General features: G+C 39.6%; 1 pseudogene; it reads left to right on the forward strand.

The window, feature by feature from the left end:
• Window positions 1–21,979, forward strand: part of LOC135984979 (probable acyl-CoA dehydrogenase 6) — a 73,256-nt pseudogene that overhangs the window by 42,828 nt on the left and 8,449 nt on the right.

Genomic DNA, 21,979 nt, shown 5'->3' on the forward strand with positions numbered 1-21,979 from the left:
CAAAGTAAACAGCGATATAGAAACCAACCATCATTCCCTTTTCAAAAGAGGTCTTGGAGCCCTTTGTTGGCTTTCCTAACTTTGGACTTTGTCCAGCATTCATCAAGCACGTATTGAGCGCACCTGCAAACCAACCCAGTGAATGTGATACATCATGAAGATGCTCTGCTAAAATAAATGAAGCATTTTCCCTCAATTAGATATATAGACAATGCAGTAGTTTGAACAGATGGATGCACATATGTGTGCACACACCCTCACAGCTTTTTACATTTTCATACTTTGGAAAAATGGTGTCTTAAAACATCTAGAATTAGGATACCTCCTGATGCTGTTTCTGCAACTTCCATGGGTTTCTGGCTTCAGTGAGAGGCTGTTGCGAGGCTTAGTTTGTGAAATCCATTGAGATACTCAGTTAAATGGGAAGTACATTGTAGTAACAGTTTTAATCATATAAACTATGAAGAGCGTAGTAATTCTGAAAAGGTTACTCACATCTGTTTGCGTGTTCACTGTTCCTGCACCTTTTCACTACATTCTTTACGATCTTTTTCTGACAACCTTCAGAAAGTTATATTATTGGTCATACTTGGAAGCAGCAGTGCAGATTTGTATTTTTATGCACTTCTATTGTGCTGAAAAATACAGGAGAAAAGACGTTTTTTTTCACTTGAAGATGCCCAGACTGTTCCATTTCCTCCCCAGATCCCTTTAAGTGAAACAGTAGCACTTCTAAATTTGAGAACTAAATGCAAAATGTTTTGTCAGCAGTGGTCTGAACTTCGATGTATCTGGTTCTGAACATAACTCTGTCAGTCTTTCAAATGCATTCAGATATAACACTTCACTTGCTTTCATGCTTACAAGTAGACTGAAGAAAGCAGCTCTCAGCTGAGGCAGTGAATGAAATACATTCACCTGGGCTTATAAACAAACACATAGGATGACACATCCACAGTGTATCAGATCAGTATAGAGCTCTTTTATGTCAGCAGTAGGCAGTGAACTTCCCTTCTCTTTTTATGTTCCCCTGTTATTTATAGGAAAACAGTAAGGACAAAGATGATTATTTGGTGGGAAGAGTGTTTTCTATTTTGTCATCATCACTGATTCTTTCTCCATCCTGAACAGCAGCATCTATGCGAATTAATGTCAAAAAGTTAAAGTTTTACTGTCTCTTTTCCTGTTTGCTATAAAGACGAAAAGCTGCACCTGGCAATCAGAACAGCAGTTCAGCAGTTTTGAAAAGCAGGATCATCAACTCAATCAGCTGGGAAATGGGTGAAAATAGGAAGAGGTCATTCTTAACCCTTTCCACCTTTCCATGTTTGTAAATAGCTTTTTTTTTTCTTTAAACTGCTTTCCTTCCTGCTTTTCCTGTATCTTGAAGACCCAGGGAGTACTGCTGAGCTGGAACTGGACAGCAGATGGTAGGATGCCTGTGCAGGACTACACTGAAGCAAAAATGTGGTGTGTGGCTGCTGCATTATTAATAGTTTGAGTCGAGGAGCAGAACAGAAAGGGAATTGGGAGAAATGCACCTCTTGCTAGTATGTAGGAAGAAAAGTGACAGTAGGTCAGAGTGACCCACTTCTTTGCCTAAAGGAAATCTTTACATTCCTGGAAAGTCCATGAGCAAACTGTTGTGTCATTTTTGGGATACTGTAGAATGACATACAGAACTTCTGAAGACTTCTCTTTTTTATTTGCTTTATTTTTGCTTTGGTGGTGAAGAGCGGTTGAATGCATGAGCTCTAGTGCAAAAAGGCTTGAGCCGATCAAATGCCGGGAGTCATGTTAGAACTGCCTGCAGCTGTTCAGTTTGCACTTAATATTGTATCATGCTAATGTATCTGTCAGTTCTACTCAGAACTTTCCGTATTAATTTAATTAATTTACTTCAGCTCAGTTTTTCTTTCCCAGAAGCATAAGAAAAAAAAAGTGAGCAAGATCTGCAGTTCTAACAAGATGATTATCAGCCCAGTTCAGTCAGAATAGTGATGTGTGATTTTTCACTCAATGTAGCAATCTAACCTGTCAGAAACCAGATTTTTGTATATATTTGGGAGGAATAAAAGTGACTTCAAATTTCTAATTGGCAGAGAACATAAAGAGAACTATGTGAAGCAAGGAATTGTTGTTATATCTGCATTTTGCTAAGGTTTTATTTTCCTCTTAGCTACAATTTATGCAGTTGTATACCATTGTCATTTTTGTGTTTGTATTCGTGACATTCCAGCAATGTTATCTATAAAGTATAGAGCAAGGAAGGATGGACCACTTCTCTGCAACACTTGGGACTTCCTGAGTTACCCAGCATCAGCAAGGAGCTCCAGTTTATCGACTGTAGACTCATATGCGTATACATACACGCATGCATGAAAGTATGTTTTGGAGTCATGCTAAGGCTGCACAGTTAATCCCATGGGAAACTATGCTCTGGGGTATGGCCCCAGCCCAGAAAGCAGACACAGTCTGGTCTGTCTTGAGCCAGAGCATGAGATCATTGCAAACAGTTTTCTAATTCTAGAGCTGTTAAACTGGAAAGAAGTGGGTGTCACATTTATGCAAACCTGAGATATTTCTGGGATGTGTTTAAGATGAATAGAATTTTACAGAAACAGCGTATTTCTAGCACAATAGCTAGTTGCTTGCTGAGCTGCAAATCCTTCCTGCAAGGCATAGAGACCCATGATTTTCTGAAGATCATGTTGCCGGACTTTTTTTTTTAATTGCAAAATAACTTCTTCTGTAGCCTCATTTTTGGGAAGAGCTGAACTATTTTCTGGAACTTACACCAACCAAACAAAGATATCAAACCAAAAACATTATTCTGAGAGAAGTTCCTGTCATGGAAATCCTCTGTTGAAATAACTAAGGATTGGCAAAGTTTTAAGCATTAGAAAGCACTGCCAAAAACCCCTGCTAGCTCCTAATCTGAGTTTTCATGTTGTTGGCATGTTTTGCTTTTCTGTTTTGTTTTGTGTTTGGTTTTTTTGTTTGTTTTGCTTTGTTCGATTTTCCTCTTTTTTTTTTGTCTGATGAATAGCTGGCCATACTCGATCAGGTCCCAAGGAAAAAGAAAAAAGAAGTAGACTGTGTAACACCAGGGGACTTTGTCCCAGTATGCTGGACGAAGGAGTAAACACTCCAAGCTCACTTCTTGTATTTATTTGGGATTGCTGCTGTGATTGTTATCAGCGGGGACAGGACCAGGAATTTTGCTCCCTGTGTGCACAAAGTGTCTGCCAGTTCCCACTGTGTTCTCTGGCCATCCCATGTCCTTTGACTGTTTTTTGTCAGGGTTGGAGTGGAGAGTAAGTGTCAGAGTCTTAGCTAAAATGGCATTGCTCCTTTGGAAGTGCTAGGACAGTGTTTTAGGAGGCCCCAGCTAACTGCAGCCTGCTTAGGCAGCCACAGATCTGAAGGAGATGAGTGGAGATGTGGACCTGAGAAGCCTCATACCAGAGAGGAGGCTGAGGAGGAACCTGACTTTTATGGATTTCTGCTCACAGAAGAGGCATCTCATGACCCAAGGTGTTTTTCAGTCTGGCACAAGTGAGTTTCAAGAACTAGACCACGAGCTCACCATTCATGTTGCAAGACCAAAGCAGCAAATGTGAATTAGGACAAAATCAACACGGAAATGAGTTGGACCATATTTTGAATTGATGAAGGCAGCTAAATGCTGGAAAAAAAGAGTGCCTTTTAACTGAATTGAAATATGGTCAAGAGAATTTTTTGTGTTAAAATGCTATCAGCCATTTGTTCTTTACATTTTTATTTTTGTGGAGAGTAAAAGAACCACTTGAAAGAAGCACTAATGGATTTCACTGTGTGACTTAAATGTGGATGTGAAATATTAATCATGTAAATACAGATATTTGCAGAGGGTGCCATCACATGTAATAATTTTTCAGTCACCACTAAAGCCTGGCAAAAAGCTGGTGCAAAAGTCAAAAGACATGCAGAGAGAAGGTCCTCCATCCTGGCTGGCTGCAGACTGGTGCAGGAACATTGAGGGGAAACCCCGGGGACTATGTTTATTTGGATCTGATAGCTCTCAAAACAATAGGCACAAAGATCAGATTTTGTGCATCTAAACCACATGTTTCTGTGGGAGTAGGGTGCCTGAATACTTGTAAAACCTTATTTAAAATTATTGTGGCTGCACTTCTGATGGAGATTCTGAATCATAGCTTTGGAGGGTAACTACTCCATCTGTTGGCTCTGGGATAGGTTTCACCTCGTCATTGGAAAATTGATCACTATGTGGCTAGAACAAAATTTGTAAGGAACTTGTAGATAAAGTTTACTTTCAAAAGCTTTTAATATCATTTTCATTATATTGTTGCAGGTTTGGTTTGGATGAGTTGAAAACCCAGTTCCTTGTATCCACTCTAGCTAGAGATTTTGTGGCTTGTTTGGGAATCAGTGAAGCTGGATCTGGGTGAGATGTCACAAGTAAGTTAACCTTGCAAATTGCCAATTTTAGACAGCCTGGTATTTTAATGGAAGGAATGTGGTTTCCCTGACCCTTCCCTTTGCCACTATCATTTGTAAGAAACACAAAGGAAACTCTGGTGTGGTGAGGGCAAAAAGTAATATCGCAGGAGCAGTGACACTTGCCTCTGATGCATCCAAAAGCAATCAAATTAAACGTATTTGTCAGTGAGTCAATAGCTCTAATCCTGTATGGGCTGAGCACAACAGATTAACATGCAGCTGTCATTCTGGCCCTGGATTTCTCCTACAGTTTGTGCTGCTGCTGCTGCTGCTGCCGCCTCCCCTGTTCAGTCCAAGGTCCCCCCTGCAGTTGCACAGCCACCATCTGTTGTGCAAACCTGAAGACGTACATGATGGGGGGTATGACCTTTTCAACTGTACTAAAGCTTGCACTTCCTTAAAACAGATCTCTCCACTGAACATGGGCAAATTTCAGAGCTAGTCCATTCTGAAAACGATGGCATCACACTTTCACAATGGGTTCCTCTCGCTCATTCTTACTTCACTTCAGCCTCTTCCATCATTCCTGTGCAGCAAAAATGTCTCTGAAGTGCTGATTGTTTTATTTAGAGCAAATGAAGAATTTGCCTTGTCAAATCTACTAGCTTTGTAATTTAGCTACTTTACATGCAAGTATTTTTCTTCTTTCAGTGCAAGAATATGTTTAAAACCATGAAACTATTATTCTGAAGTGCCTGAGGCTGTAGGTAATTTGAACAATTAAATTAAAACAAGTATTGTAGAAAAAGTAAAAGACATCTCATCTGCCTTTGAATTGCGGACTTCAAGGAAAAGGGAATGACAAGAAACTACTTTTAGAGGTTTTGCTGTTGGATACAGGATGGCTAAATTGAACATATTGTGCTCTGACAAATTACTGTGATGTCTTTCTGCAGACGGTAGCACCGAGTCTGACAGAAGTTTTCTGATCAGCAAAGAGGAGTCCTATGTCTGTCTCCTTGATCAAACTATGTTGTTTTCTCAAACAAATAGATAATTATTCAATGTTAGAGCAAGAGTGCAGAATGTAGTTTTCAAGAGAGTTAATGGGGATAATGAAATAATGGGGCTAAATCTTCCTGCATGATCTATTGCTGTTTTCCTTTCTAGTTAATTGATTTTGTTCATAAGAAAAAATCTATAATTTTTATAGACTTGTTTTTCATTAACATTATTTGAAATTTGCTAATGTAGCAAATCCATCATTTATTTTAATTAATGCCTATTTAGTTTAATTAGAGGATTATCAGAACTTTCTAAATATTATTTTATTTTTTTATGCACTGTTCCAGATAATAAATAACAGAAATAATTTTTAGCTGCGTGGTGTTTATCATCTAGTGTAATTGCAGTGATACACTAGGATTAATACAGTTAAAGAGAAATTTGGAATCAACGAGGATTATTTGATGGACCCAGACCGCAGCAAACTGCAGGATGAAAAGATAATACTTTTTCACTTGTCATAGAAGACCCAATCCCTGTTATAAATCCAGAAACCAGCTTACAGTGCTTCTAAAAGGTAACTAAACGGATCGCTTAGGCATGAGCAGCTCTATCTTATGTTCTTGGTAGCACTGTTTTGCACAAGGCAGGCGGACCATCTCATCTCCAGGTGGCCCGGCTTTAAAGTAAATTGAACTGCATGAAACTGTAATTTTTACTTCCTTTGTTTTCTCATGTAATTAGGATATTTTTCTTCCTTAGATAAGTGAAGGGGTAGCAAAGTTTAGCAACTGTTCACATGTGAACCTTCTGCCGTACGAGCTGGTGTATTTTAAACTAAAGTATGCACAAAGTAAGATATGTCTAGCATTTTCGTCTGCCAGTTCCAAAATTATTGAATGTGATGGGAACACAGGAGGAAAAAAAAAAAAAAGTGAGGGTTTCTCTACATGAGAAGTGAAAGGTGTCCAGAATTATTTTATTCAAAATTCAACAGAACAAAAAGGACTATGTATTTTAGTCTAACACAAATTTCAAGTCAATTTGAAGGAAAAACTATCTGCTTTCAAATGCAGTTGTATATTGTACATAGTATTGACCATACATTAAAAAAAAACCACACAAAACCAAAGCAAATAACCAACCAAACAAAAAAACTACTAGCTCAGAGACGACTTTAGAAGCAGAAAAGTACAGAACAGAAAGTGTCTGTCTTTAATTCCAGGGTTCTTGGTACCACAAAACATACACATTCATGTTGGTTTTAATGATATTTTTCTTCTTCTATCTCACTACTGTTCCTCAATTTATATAATGTTTTGCTGATATCCCCCCCAGGGGATATGTAAGAACACAGCATGGAAGGCCCTTGCTCTCTTTGAGTTATGTCTTCTAGGCAACTGCACAAAGCAACCTCGTCCATGTCTACCTCTTCAACATAGATACCTTGCTTCATTTCCTCTCAGTGGAATTTGATCTTTCTGCTTTTCCTTGTTTAGGTCATCTTTTTTTGAGCATGAAAAAAACAAAATTGCAAATGGTGTATATAATGGCACAAATACTTCTCCAACCCTAACAGAAATATTATCTTCTGATATATACTGTTACACAACAATCTACTGGCTTGTGAATCTTGTCATTAACTATGTAGATCATCTCTATTAGCAGTTTGCTATTGAAATATTGTAACATAGAGCAATCACTCTCATTTATTTGTGCTTAAGTACTTATATTTGCCATGTTGAATTTGAAAACTCAAGATCATTCCTTTCTTGCTGTGTGATACCTCAGTTGTCTGTGTTAGTGATGTCTCTCAAGTTTGTGTCACCGGCAGATTTCATTGGTGTATTCCTATGTGTCTTCTAAAGGTAATTAATGGAAATATCAAATATATTTCATCTAAGGCTGATATCCAAGGAGGAGTTCCAATAGTACCCTCCCTGCACATCAGCACTTCTTCTTTTAATGCAACCTGACACAATTTCCCCTTTGCTTACACTAATTTCCACTTTTGTCCTAATTCTTTCAATAATTTTAACTCATAGTTCCCTAGAAATATCATACTTCAGTTTACTTGGGTCCAACAGGATTTTTCCTGTTCTGTTTTTTGCTAGAAAAACTATTTTCATAATAAACAAATCGAGTTGGTTTGAAATAAGATATCATGAATAAACTGAATTCTCTTTTCTTTCCAAATGTATTCCGGGTCTCTGCAGATTGCCAAAACCAACAACGTCTGTTTTCACTAATTTTAATTTCTATACAGTGCTTCCTGTAGGTGTCTTGATTTGTCAACTATATCATGGATCTTTTTGTAAGCTCATGTGAAATATTTCTTTAGTTTTGAGGCATCCTCTATATGTTTCATGACTTCCTCTCATTCTCCTTTTATTTCTGTGACTGAAACATTTTTGTTTACCTCCTCAATCTTCTTGGATTTTGTTGAGTTTCATCTGCAAGATTTAACTTAACTTGACCTGTGGCATTTCTTACCTTCTGTCCCTCAAACTGCAGCTTATTTTGATGATTAATTTCTTTCCTTTCCTGTAGGCCATCTCCTGTTTTTTTAAGTTTTGGGTTTTTTTTTTTTTCCCGTGCTGATGATGTAAATTGAAGATATGATATTTTCATTTTTGACTTTAAGGATATATGTTGCCTGTCTTTGATCATAAGATTGACCTTAAGAGCTGAAGTCAACAAGCTGTTGAGTTATAGATACCACAGGTCTAGTGGTGTGGACCTGCCAAAAATGAGTTATGGAGCACTCACATAAGTAGCCTCTTCCCAGAGCTATGCTCTATCATGGAGAATAATTACAGTCAAATATTCCAAAGTATCTTTGTAGCCATGTCCTTGATACTGAGTCCACTTGAGTAGTTTTTCAAAGCCTGCTATGTTTTAAACATAAAACTTCCTTATTGATTTAGTCATCTTTCTTCTAATTAATGTTAAAAATAATCAGCTCTTCGTAAGTTGATTTTAAGTAGTCATTTCTCAAGTATTTGAAGCAAACTGTCAGCCGGTACATTTGGGAATACCTTAACATTTGTATTAGTAAGGCATTTGTTCTTTAATCTGTATTTGGGTGGTTAGTCCCCTGTGACGCCATGCTTGCAAGAACTGTTTACATTTTTGATAACATCACAGTGTTCATTGTTCCTCTGCAGACCTTCTATGGAACCTCAATCTTATCTCTTCAGCAGCTGTTCCACAACAAAGGGATGTGTGATGTAAACCGTTGTGTATGCTCCCATCCTTTTCACGCTACTTCAGTGCAGTGCCATATTTCTTATTTCAACTCTTGTGTGTCCTTCTTTTATTTAGTCTCCATGTGTATCAGTGTCCATGTCCATGCACTATGAGCAGTGCTACTTTAGATTCTTTCAGTTTGTTGGCCTTCATTATTATCCAGATATCATATTAAGGCCTTTGGACAGATTTGTCATAGTCCTTTCATTGAATGAATAGCTGTATGGCTACTCTTTTTATCCACATTAGTACTATCTTTTTCTCTTGCTGTTCATTATCCTCTTGTAAGTTCCTTTATCCAAAGCTATATCTGATAATCTGTTGTCTCACACTTTATACAATTTCTCCAACCATTTTTCCCCAGTTCCTTCTTTCCAGACTTCTTTCCAGCCATGCGGACCTCAGTTACAGTTTATCTTGTAAATTAAGATCAGATACTTCGTTTTGCTTTGTTTTATGTTTAGAGCCTTTGGGAAGAAGCTTCATGTGCAGATTGAGGTGAGTGTGTATAAAGGTATAACCAGCTGATCTAAATGGGCCCGCTCGCTCCACCTGGTGTCTGACTCCTATCCTCTGAGTCTACTGCCTCCCTCAGTAAGTGGCTTTGTATGGACTTTATAGACTCATTAGATTTAAATGTGCTGTTAGGGTGTGGTAATGTTCTTTTATACCGTCACCTACTTATAGCTAGATATCTGTTGGAGAGTCTTCCTCAGCTGGGCTTTTAGTTGAAGAAGTTCAGTTTCAGGGGAAAGAAGCCAGCCCTTCAGAAATTCTCCTGGAGTGTAAATAATAACTAATGATTCACTCTGGCTGTCTGTTGCAGCTGGGGCTCCTTGCAGCATGATGTGAACACTCATGCTGAAAATAATATTTTTTTTCTTTTTTTTGCCAGAGGGTATAAATAGCAGGTCTTTGGAACTCCTTAATGTACAGACATTTCTAGCACTTAGGCTTGGCCTTTTGAAAGTTTACTAGCTTTGAATTTATTACACCATTCTGACCAAGAACATGCAGGAAGTGCGTGTATGTATATCTTTATGCATACACAGATACTGAGGCTTACGTTTGTTTGAGTCGGGATGTTGAAGTTAATGGCCTCCTCAGTGACTAACATGCATAGTAACAGATACACCTAATAGATCACCTCAAACCGAAATGTTTCTGGCCTGAGTTTTTGACAGCCAGTTTTACTTGGGAAGTTTTCTGCTTTCATCCACTGGGATGGAGACTCCACCTAAAGGAGGGTGAGAGAAGTGGTCTGGTTTCCCTGGCTTGCCTTCCAAGAGTTGTCCAGCTGGGTCTGCCTCGTGCAGCCTGGAAGGGTTAGAGGACTTGGGGGGCATGAAGGGAGGACCAAATGTTGTCTGTCTGAGAGCAAGGGAGTGGCTCTGCCAGTCGTACAGGGACCAGCAAGAATAACACTGCTTTTCCTATGTTTTGAAATAGACATCAAGACAACAGCTTTGAGAAAAGGCGATTAATATGTCATAAGTGGTGGTAAGATGTGGACTGTGTCTGGGTGCCAAGTGAACTGGATGAACCCAGCTGGCAAACCCCAGTGAAGGATCTCCCCATTGAAAGAAATCTCTCATCTGTCTGCCAATGAATCTATTTGGTAATAACAAAGAACTTTTTCTCTTCTAATTTGGTTTAATTGATGTTTTTGTGTATGCTTAATACAAGAAGGAAAAGTGTTTGATGGAAAGGACTGCACCCATAAATGTTCTTCCAAGTTAGGTGTTTCACCATCATACAAAGTTGGTTTTGAAATGCATTTGGAAACTTCTGGGGGTGGGGGGTGGGAAAAAGGCACAAGAGGAAACGAGAAGGAAGTTAAATATTTTGCAGACTTCAGCTTGTAACTCCAAAATAATTTGATATGCAGAGTCTTTTTCACCAAAAATAACATAAAAGTTTTTCAGAGACATTTGCATGGGAATATTTCATACCCTTCTGTGAGAATGAGCAGACAAATCAACGCAAAGGACAAAATTAATGCCTCAAAGAATTTTTTTTAAACAAAAGCCAACATTTTTTTTATTTGTTTTGTTTCTGAAAGTTATAACATCCAGCATCTTTTAGTTCTGGAGTTCTACAAAAACCTTATCTTGTTTTTCTGTCCCCAAAAGGCAAGAAGATGCAAACAGTCTGCAAAATAAATATTACTCTATTTACATGGATCTTTGCTACATCTGAACTATATGTATAATGTTCTTAAATTATCTTTCCAAAATAGTGTTAAAGCCTTCCCTGTTTTGTATGAAAACTGGTGAACAGAATATGAATGGAGAAGCATTTTTAAGCTTGCCGTTTTCTTCAGAAAATACAGAAAGTGATTCTCAAACATATGAAAATAAAAGGATAAAGAGTTTAGAGATTTCAAACTTGGGAAATACCTCCCAAAACCATCTTATCCCACATGCCAACACCTGACTCCATTGGGGTGGGTTTACTGACCAGCTGTATTGAATTCTAGAAGGATGCAATGCAGTGCTGTAGTTGTATTGAGTGGATGGTCCTGATCTTCCTGCAATAACTGTCCTCCTCCACCCAACCTGATGGGCTTTCTGGAGAGAAGTGCAGACATACCCAGGGTGCTTCATGGCTGTGCATTGCAAAGGGAACTTTTGCCAGGGCACTACTATCATTATCAGTTTAAATTACAAAAAGAGTCTGTGAGTTAAGTGTGGGCTGGAATTAAAGCTTCAAAGGTCTTGGGAGTAGAAACTTATTTTTGAAGAAGGCTAGTAATTTGAGTAAAGACATTGAAGAAATACATCCTGATCTAAGGTACGAGTTTCACTGGTACAGTTCACACTGTGTCTGTGCCTGAGCAGTTGGCAGATCTTGCAGCAATAGTGTCCTGTATGCATAAAGGACATCATTCAGAGAGGATAGAGTTAAGCTTATGTTGGCAGGGACGTTTTGCAGTTTTAACAACTGTTCAAAAGTTTTTAAATCTTTCTGGTTTTCACTCATTTTAATATTTAAAAATTATGTAATATATTAATTTAATATAGCATATATTTTAAAACCTATTTCAAATATATATTATCTATTTAATATATAATAATGTATATTAATATTACATATTAATATAAAATAATAAAGCCTGTGGCGTTTTTGTTCATTCAATTTAGAGTATTTTACATACAAAATATATGTCGTTATCAGCATTTCACAGGTAGAGACACAACCATGGCAGCCAAGTGAGATTGCATTTGTTCACTTAATGGATCAGACTGAGAACAAAACCTGGGTCTCCAGTGTTGCAAAAGAGAGTGACAAGAGCTACTTAATGGAATATCTTTTAAATGAATTTCAGTATGGACTAAGTCAAGCAAGTAAGTGAGTTGCTTTGGGAACTAAGCAAGTTCTGAGTGTGCTGTGAGTTTCTCCAACCTCTGTTCATGCAAGACAGACTTAAAATGAGAGCTCACAGGAGATGGACCTGAGCTTTGTCCTTATCAATAAGTGATGAACAAATGTGTAAACTTGGAGCCAGAATCTCCCTGAATTTCCAGATGAGCTCACCAGCCATCTGCATGAAGTCCTCTTTATGATTTTTCAAAAAAGGGTCAGAGTGCAAATACAATACTGTTCCTCTGAGATCAGCTTTCCAAAAACACCAAAGCAGCCAAGGCACTGTTAGAGGCAGATCAAATACACAGAAATCAACTTGGAGGTTTTCAGCTACCTTCCTTATTCCAAAGAGACATGTGAGGCTTTGTAGTTTCAGGGGATGTGTTGTCAGGTCACACAGCCTATACACAGACTTTCTTACCTACAGTGAATAGATTTTGAGTAGAAAAATTACCTGAGTCACCTGTAGCTGACCTGTGGAGGTGTAGAAATCTTCCTAGAAACAAAAATTGCATTCCTCAAAGTGTATATGCTTTTATTCTTCTGTGTGATACAGATATTGACCTCCAAAAGGGTCACTGTATCAAGACTGGTGACCTTTTGAAATTAAATATTAAGACAGTTGATTGTGCTCAGCGGGTGTGTCATATCAGAAGTGAGATTTTATTTCAGGAAGACAAAGAGGAAAAGTATGAAAAGGTTGCCATTTGACACAGCTGTGAGGAGGAAGCTCCAGCTGTCTTGATACGTCCTGAGGATGTCTGTCAGCTAAAGATTATGCTCCTTGAAGGGCAGCAGACCAAGGCTGTATGGGAAGTGTCTGGAGGACATCACTGAATGATGCACTGTAGATGTATGTGTATAAAAGCTCAAGAACGGGTGTGTTATCTCTGACTAACTGCTGCACTCACCAGCCTATGTGGCAGGGGAAGGAAGGGATCCATGGCACAGTGTAACTTATTCTTGACGAGCAGCTGGAAGGACATGAGGGACTAGTCCAGCATTTTTTAAAAAATTCTAAATAGTTTCATATTTGTATAATGTGATGATTAAAAAAAAAAAAAGTTCAAAGTCTGAAAACAAACTGTTAACTTCAACAACTCATAGTTTATTGGAGTTATGAAGTAGGATTTGATTCTTCTAATTTTGGATGTGTACAGTGTGTATTCTGCAGTGAAACAAACCATGGTCTAGATTTGACACACTACTGAATACGTTTCTCATAAAGGAAATTTGGATAACAGCAGTGTGGCTTCAGAACAGATATCCAGATTAGGTGACTACTCCTCATACTAAGGATATCTTTGAAAAAAAGCTGAATTTCTCATCTGATGAAACAGAATCTAAAAAGTCATAAAATGTCTGTGTTTAAGATATATAGACAAATGGCTTTCAGTCCCAGTCTGCTAGCTATTTGTGCACTAGTTTGTCCTCTGAGTCCTTAGCACTTGAGTAGATTGCAGAGATGAGATAATAAAGAGAAGAGCATCCTGGAAAGGGGAAAGAGCATGTTTCTCAGGTTGCAATTTAAAGTGTGTCTCTATTTGCAATGGCACTAAACAGTGTCAGGAGCAAGAAACTGTCTTTCACTCAAGATAAAATATAGGAAATAAAAGACATTGTCAGAAGGCTGGAGGAGTGGGAGAAAATGAAAAATCAAACACGCGTGGGAAGAACTGCCCAGTAAGAGGTACACCAACCCATCTCAGTGACATTAGCGCAAGTAGCATAAATGGCTCTTTTAGAGTGATTTTAGTAAATCAGGCACTTGGCCTTGCTAGATTGATATTTGTGTGTTATTGGATGGCTTGTGATTTAGTCAAAACAAACTGCAGGAGTCATCTGAGCAGATGATTTCTATTGCTGCTGGTATTTTTTAGTATACAGTACCCCTTACAAAGAGAATGAAAATACTTAAACTAAGTAAAGAAAGATTTTGATGCCCATGTCATAGCCAAAGAGATGATTATGTGTCATTGTCTTCAAAAAAGAGAAAATTTACAGCATGTACCAGTACCAGAGGGGGTTCTACATGAGGCTGATGCAGTGTGGTCTCATCCTGAATGATAAATATGAATTAATCTAAGAGCAAGTGAAAACCAATGAGGCACAGCAAAGGAGGGCATGCTGTAGGTTTCAAGAAGCTTGAACATGGCCCAATCAGGAAGAAGTATGGGCAGAAATCATTAACACATTTATCTCCTCTAATCAAACCTGTGAGAGTTTTCTTCAATAGTTATTGTTGTATGTGGGTCTGGGCAAGTACACAATAGTGTTGGTTCAGCAATATAAAGAATCAGCAGCAGTTGTACTTCTTTCAGCAAAGTCCTTAGTAAACTACCCATTAACAGGAGCAGTGGTTGCATAAAACCAGCTGGAAGTATATCAAATATGTGAACCCTGAGACTCTCAAAGAAACCAAGAAGTAATATTCCAAGGGGAAAAGATATTCCAGAAATCATTTAGGCCTGGAAATGGTTCAGTGTGTGATTTTTTTAGCTATGATTTTAATACAGGAACAAACCACAAATGCTTTTTTGGCATGACTGGGTGCAAATTACTGGATAATTTTCAATCCAAGAGTCAAAAATTTTTATACAGCTGTCCTGATTTTCTTCCTGTGTTGAACACATATCAAAGCAAGTATTCTTGACACATAATCTGTTTATAGATTGGCTGGTGGAGAAAAAACTTGAGTGGAAGGCGTGGAAGTCTATGTGGACCTTATTCTAAGAGCAGTCTTGGCGCTGGGAAATAGTGTCAGTATTTCATCTCTCTGGAGAGATGAAGCTTTCCATAGCTTTATTCAATGCAGCCAGAGTGAATTTGAGGGGACTGACTGCTGACTTCTTCTGCCTGTAAAACCAAAGTAATTTTCACATGGTTGAAGGCCTCCTGTCAGTAGAAGTTGAGATGTCTGCATTAGTTCAGAAAGATGTGTTCACTGAAAACCATGAAGGAGAGCAAGGTACAAACAAGTACAGGGAGGAACCACAAGAATTCAGTGACCAACTCCTATGAAACCGCATTAAGAGCAGTAGAGGATTGAAAAAAAAATAGAATAAAGAGGAAAATATTACCAGAATACCTCATCATCACAAAATTGGTTAGAATACCATGTATGCAGGTAGTAAAACGTTTGTTTTTTCTGTAAAGATATATATGCTGATTTGGAGGATTGATTTCTATGTATATTGACTTGGCAGATGCAATCAGCATATTTTGCACAAGTCCTCATACCTGGTTATTGGCCTCAGTTTACCTCTTAAACATTCTTGACTTCCATCCCAAACATTTGCATTAGCCCCGGAGCAACAAGAAGGTAAATACTGAAGACAAGAGAATTGCTGCAAAAAATTAGTGGATGTCTGTTAAACCATCATGGCACAGTGGTAAGCCATGCTTGCATCTGAACGATAGCAAAAAAGAACTTGCAACTAGGAAAAAACAAACCGTGGGAAGGAGTCCTACCTGGTGTGACCAGGTACCTGAAGTCTTATGTGGCCAAACCTGAAGGAACTGGGTTCACCTCCAGCAGAACATTGCGTGTGGGATAAGAGTCAGTGCTGTGTAGGAAGGTCTGTGGGGAAGCAAACCCTATTCACAAGCATGCCCATAGGAAAACTCAGAGGAGTGAATTGTGATCATTATGAACCCTTCTATGACTACTTTGAACTAAATGGTATTTTGTAGGCCATCATAAAATATACAGTTTTAACAAAATTTGGAGTTGACATGGAATTGTTGGATGTCTGTAGCAGTTATGAATTCGTTTATTATTAGGAAAAGGCAGTGCGGTGTGGTTATTAATTCTCTGTTCTACAGGTACCAGAAAAAGTCAGGAAAGGCTATAAATGGCAGGATAAATGTAGAATAGAGGGAAGGAAGAGGATTTCCAGAAGGACAAATGCTCTAGTTGCAGCTTAAAACATAGAACTGGTTTTGTCATTATTAAATATTTTTCTACTGTTTCACAGCAGTGTAGGCACTCAGCAAACACTGCTAAATTGAATTCCAGCATTTTATTATCGTGTACTAAAAATCAAACACAAACAAATAAATATTGCATTGTTTCAGGATGTGCATGAAGTAAGATTATTGCTACTAGTAAATAATAATTTGGGGACACAAGGAAAAGTGGAACCTTTACAATTGGAGTTTCTGATTTGCTAGTTAAAGAAAATGGAAAAACTCTTTAAAATAGGATGTGTATTCTTTTAAATTCTAGAATACTGTTATGTTTTTCCTAAAGGTAGTCTTGGCAAATACCTTCACATCTGCAAACTTCGCTTTCTTAAAGTGCTGTACCCCTACATAGTGCTTCTAATTTTTGTCGCCTTTCTAAAACCCCTTTTTCTTCAGGCATTCATGTTGCTAAAAAGATAGACAAACTGGGCATGAGGTCATCAGATACAGCTCAGATCTTTTTTGAAGACAAAAACCTCATTGGGGAGGAAGGAAAGGGTTTTACATGTCAGATGTTACAATTCCAAGAAGAGCAGCTGCAGGAGTAGCCACTGGTAAGTCATCATTTGTGCTTCTGGGGCTGGGCAGGGACATGGGGGTCACCCTGAGCATGACTAACAGCACTTTCCTTTTATTGTAAGTTGCAATGACCTCTTACAATCTGTTTTTGAAATCTGTCATAGCCTGGGTACAGATGACCTTCCCTTTCTATCGGAAAATTTGAAATAGAAAATATTTTGTGAGGCATCACAGAGGCTGGTTTTGCCTTGTTTCTTTTTCTTAGTGCTTTTTCTGCTGATAAGAAAATATGGTATCATGTTATGTCTGCTACATTTTTAGTACAAAGGCTATCAAAATACTGACATGAAACAGAAGGATGGTGACTTTTCCTGTAGTAAAGTAAGCTATGGTGTTTATCCTGGATTTTAGAAAATTAACACAGTGGTTGTGCAAATAAGTGGCTCTTACAGGACGTAAGAGCTTTGTTTTGAAGAGCTGTTTTATGTCTGTAAACTTTGGGCATAAAATGGTACAGCACCAAATTCCTTTCTCTGAAGTTATGTTGTCCAGCATTCCTGTTACTCTGAGTTTAGGCTGTACTTGAATCTGCATATTTGAGTTATATGGACGCTGGATATTCCAGGAAACAAGATACAGGTCTGGGTTGTTCATCTTCAGACACTCAGCCTTCACCCCCACCCTACAGTGTTTGCTTCTTCAACATAAATATAATGTGGTTCACTGTAAGAAGATTGTTCCTCTTTACATTTCAGGGTTGTATAAATAATCTCACCATATTCATGCTTCTGTGCATACCCCTCTGTCACTGTCTGTGTGTGGCTGGGGAACTGGGTAGTCTAAGAAGTGATTTTCTGATTCAGGGACCAAATAAAAAAATCACTTCCTGTTGTGGGTTGATCCCAGACCAAATATTTTACAGTTCAAATGCTTTAAAAAATCTTTTGGGCCAAAATTCTTGGTTCAGCCTGAGATAAATAGTAAATGTGAGAGCAGTTTTGGTGAACAGGAGGTTAGACTTGTGAGGGATGCCACTGCAGGCTCAGGCAAGGAGGAGACATGGTCCTACTGCTGGTCCTGCTTTAACTGAGGCATGCACAGACTGCAAGGATGTGCATTGTGCATTTTTGTGCTCAGTTTGAAGTCTAAGTTAAACAAAACAATCAGAAACTCTGGGCTGCAGTGATACTCTCCAGGCAGCAGAGTAGCCCATGGTGTTAGTCATGCCCCAGGCAAAAGTGACAAACACTGACAGCATCAAAACACGAAGCCTGGCAGGTTAGATCACTCTTGCTAAAACCACCAGCAGCTTGGTAGAGTCCAACCTTGCACAACTGCCTGGCAAGTCACTGTGCTCTGCCAGGAAGTAGGACGCCAGGTTTCAATTTTTCTTTTTGCCCAGAAAAATGTGGCAGGAGCAGGCAAACCCTCGCCCTGGATGAGCCAACAGGGAAGGGCATCTTCACTCCCCCCTCCATGGCCAGGCAGGGGCCATTAGAGAGGAGCAGCCTTGGAGGTCATCAAGGGAGAGGGAGATACCTCCTGCAGCGTGGTGACTGCTGTGTTATACTGTGCGGGGCCCCCTGGTCTTACTTTTATCCACCACCTGGTATAAAATGCATAAAAGCACTGGGAGGAGGGACAAGACCCATGGTTTGGGCTAAGTTACAATCTTCAGAGGAAACCAGTTGTGGTAAACAAGGAAGAGGAGAAACCAACATTCAGAAGGGAGCCAGGTGTTTGATGGTTGTGGTTTGTTACACCACAACATCCAGCTGTTAGCCTCTAGTCCTGAAAATGGTTTTATATATGTTCAACCACAAGTGATTTGCTGAACGTGGAGATGTGCAAAACCATGTACATGCCTTTGGTAGTTCTGTGATTAGGTCTGCGTGTGTAGTTCTCTTCCTCACTTTTGGCCCTCAGAAGGGCATTTTTTTCCTTCCCAGTTCATGACTATTCACGTGGCACTGAAAATCATCACTCTGCTTTTAAACACTTTGGGGAGCAGTCTCGGCATCCTCACTTTTCACTGCTGCTTAAAACTCAGAAGATGCAGTTGACTGCCATTCTTTTCTTTCTTCCCTTTTTGGGGGTTGTTTTGTTGTGGTTGGGGGGGGTGTTGTTGTTTTGTTTGGGTTTTGTTTGTTTTGGGGGGTTGGTTTGGTTTTGTGTATTTTTAGTATCAAGTATCACGTGCTTCAGCCTTCTCTTTGTTTATTAATAACCTTCTTTGTAGCCAGATTTCAGAATGTGTGTGGAGAGTTTCCTTCCTTCTTCACCTTCTTTTTTATTTTCCCTTTTAAAATGAATTTCCAGTCAAATAGTTTTAATATATAAATGGGAAACTAATTTCCTGGAATTGCAAAATTTGGTCACAGGTGTGGTCTTTTCCTCCAAGTGACACATTATTATAGGCATTGGTAGAAGTCACTGTGTTTCTTGCTTCATTGAAAGAGTAGAGCTGCCACATATCTCTCCCATGTTGTGACACTCAGTAAACACCATCCGTTTGTGGACCTGTTGCACTGATCACAGGAAAAGAATGTTGCTATGGAAAGAAAGCAAACAGCTCTTTGTGAATTGCTCAACTTGGAGGCAAAGAGGGAGTTCAGTGTGTGTGAGAGAGCAGAATGGCACTTTTCTAATGAATTCTATCTGCTCCTGTAGTCTCAGTTTTATGAGCACCATTGAGTCATGGCCAGTAAGCAGGATGACAGATCCTTTTGCATGGGCAGTGCATGTCCTTAAGAGACGGATTGCACAGCTTGGGGCTCACTGTACATCTCACTAGAGAGTGATCAGCCACAGCCTAAGAAAAATGTATTAATTTCCTTTTGTTTTGAGAGAAGATGTAGCAACGCAAAGTGCGTTTACAATGAAGTTTCAAGTGGAAAAATATAAGTTGGATGGAGGTACAAGGAAAAGATTATTCTGCATCTGGCAACTTCAAGTGCTTTCACAATTCTCAGCTGTGTGGTAGACCATGCGTTCCTGAGGCTGCCCTAGAGTCACATTTCCTGCAAGTGCTGTCAGTTGAAACCCATGGGGCCAAGTTTGTCTAGGGATGTGGAGAGCATTATATGACAAAAGAGGAAACAAATATGCACACGCAAAAGGGGAAAAAAAAACCCAAACAACCCACGAATGTTCAGAAAGAAAATGAGCTTCACTGTGAAGAATGGCATTTCTCTGTGCTTATATGACTGTCAAAGTATTGTGTGCTGTTATGTTGTACAAGGCTGTTGGTAGTCATGAAATTCATGGTGTGCTGTGTTCCATTTCTGTTTGCTGCACAGCTAAGCTTTGCCATGTTAGAGCTATGCTCATAGCTCTAAATTCACGTAGTCATAGCATCACAAAATGGTTTGGGTTGGAAGAGTCCTTTAAACATCATCATATCCAATCTCCCTGCCATGGGCAGGGACATCTTTCACTAGATCAGGTTTATCAAAGCCCTGTCCAGCCATTCAATGATGGGTCATCTACAACTTATCTGGGCAACCTGTTCCAGGGCCTCAGCACCCTCTTCATAAATAATTTCTTCCTTATGGTCAATCTAAATCTACCAGCTTTCAGTTTAAAACCATTGCCCCTTGTCCTGTCACCACCGGCCCTGGTAAAAAGCCTCTCTCCATCTTTCTTATAAGCTCACTTTATATGTTGAAAAGCCACAATAAGGTCTCCCTGGAGCCTTCTCCAGGTTGAACAACCCCAACTCTTTCAGCCTGTCCTCATACAAGAGGTGTTCCAACCCTCTGATCATTTTTGTGAGCCTCCTCTGGACCCTCTCCAACAGGTCCATGTCTTTCTTGTACTGAGGGCCCCGAAGCTGATTGCAGGACTCCAGGTTGGGGTCTCACCAGAGCAGAGTAGAGAGGGAGAATCGCCTCCCTCAACCTGCTGGCCACATTCCTTTTGATGCAGCCCAGGATTGTCCTTAGAAGATTTCCTCTGTTTACTCCTGCAAGCAAATGGCAGTTTGAGGGGTAAGCTGAAGTGTGATGATGGCAGCTGAGGAGACAGGAGGATGGATCAGCTGAATCACAGGGCAGGAAGGAGGCAGTGAAGCAGAGATGTAGACACCGTGAGAGCAACTCTCAGGTTCCTCATTGGCAGCCCTGATGTGTGGTGACAGTCTGAGCAGAGATGGGCTGAAACCCCTTCATGGTCTTCAGCCCTTTTGCAAGCAGGACCTGAATAGGTGCTGTTCTGTTTCTTCCCATCCAGTCCTGCTCCTGCCTCTTCTTTGGTGTTTCCCATTTCTTTTTTCCCTGGTGCTGGATGCTGAGGACTACACAAGTCATGCTGGAGCATGTTGCTCTGACAGACCAACACTAGACTGATCCCTTTTCCTTATCCGTCCCACCTTCTCCTGTTCTCCTTGCACTGGCATGTACTGTTTAGTTTCCCTCCCAGCAGCTCACACTCGGCTGTATGCTCCCTTGGTGTTGGTTTGGGGACAAGGGACAAGAGGGGCCTGGAGGCTTCTTGCTCTTTCTGTACCATCTCTCATACTGGAGACCATAGACATACAAGTGAAAAAGCTGTTAACAGTATACAGTCCTTTGGAAGAACTGAGATGCTCCTTCTGTACAAGAGATGTCCCCAAAGAGATGTCCAAAAAAACAGCATTAGGAATAAGAAAAGCTGATTACCCTGTGGAATGTGGGGACAACGTGAAAATGCTCTAAGAGCTGGTAAATGATCAGTGCAAGGGACAATTGATGGGATGCAAAGTCTGCATAAGAAAGCAGTATAGGGATGAAATTTACATAGAGGTGATTTTGAAAGTGATGCAAAAAGGAATATGAAGCACTCCAGGCTCCTGTAAGGAACTGTCATGTGAGTAACTGGAGGAGCCATGGCAAGTTGGAAGAGGGATTTTGTAGTACTCCAGGGCTTGGTTGTGTTTTGCATTTCAGATTCAGAGTTTTGTGGTTTCGATTCTACATGTAAATGGATGTGGATGTGCATATTCTGAAAAGAGAAAACATGAGTCTTTTCATATAGATGGATTTGTGAACTCTTTCCCTCTCCCTGTTGCTTGCCATAGTGACATGGGTCCATATTTGCTCAAAAAACTTCACGGATTCAGCAGCTGCTGTCGTCTTAGCTAAGCTGCAAGAGGCTGACATCCTGGCCCTTCACTTCAAGGCTGGTTTGCCTCGGAAAACAAACCTTTCCAGTTTCTTCTTGTTTAATACAGGGTCTCCCTAAGTTTGCTCGAAAAGTAGCAGCAAACTAGTTCTCTTGCTTTAAAGCAGTGTCTCCCATCTCTCTCACCTGTCTTCCAGCAGTATCCTGATTTGATTCTGTTTCCATTAGAAGCACTGTTTAACATCTACTAGAAGTGGCTATGAATCTTAATGTTTTTCCCTTCCTTTCTATACTGGGATCTGATCACAGAATGCAGACGTAGTAAGCA

Source organism: Caloenas nicobarica, chromosome 2 (assembly GCF_036013445.1).
Source record: "Caloenas nicobarica isolate bCalNic1 chromosome 2, bCalNic1.hap1, whole genome shotgun sequence".
In the NCBI taxonomy this organism is placed as follows: Eukaryota; Metazoa; Chordata; class Aves; order Columbiformes; family Columbidae; genus Caloenas; species Caloenas nicobarica.